The following is a 313-nucleotide window of genomic DNA, read 5'->3' on the forward strand; positions in this document are numbered from 1 at the left end:
ATGAGTGGGAAAATACTGGATGAGCCAAACTGCATCTTTGTGAGGATAATAGATACCGATTTCGACCCCCAATAAGAATTGTAGCCATCGTTTCAGAGGGGTTTGGTAAACAATTGGTGGATTTATTGCTGGGCAACGTTTCGCTTTTGACACAAAAGCATCGTCAGGCCAAGTGAGTAAGTAAGTAAGTAGGTTGATTGGGTTTTAAGGCTAGTGACGTGATCAGTGTTGGGTGTTTAGTCAGATGTTCCTGTTTGTTGATTAGTGGGGATGACTAAGATTTACGATAGACTGGTTAGGGGGGTTCGTCTTC

This window comes from Opisthorchis viverrini (genome assembly GCF_000715545.1).
Source record: "Opisthorchis viverrini unplaced genomic scaffold opera_v5_130, whole genome shotgun sequence".
NCBI lineage: Eukaryota > Metazoa > Platyhelminthes > Trematoda > Opisthorchiida > Opisthorchiidae > Opisthorchis > Opisthorchis viverrini.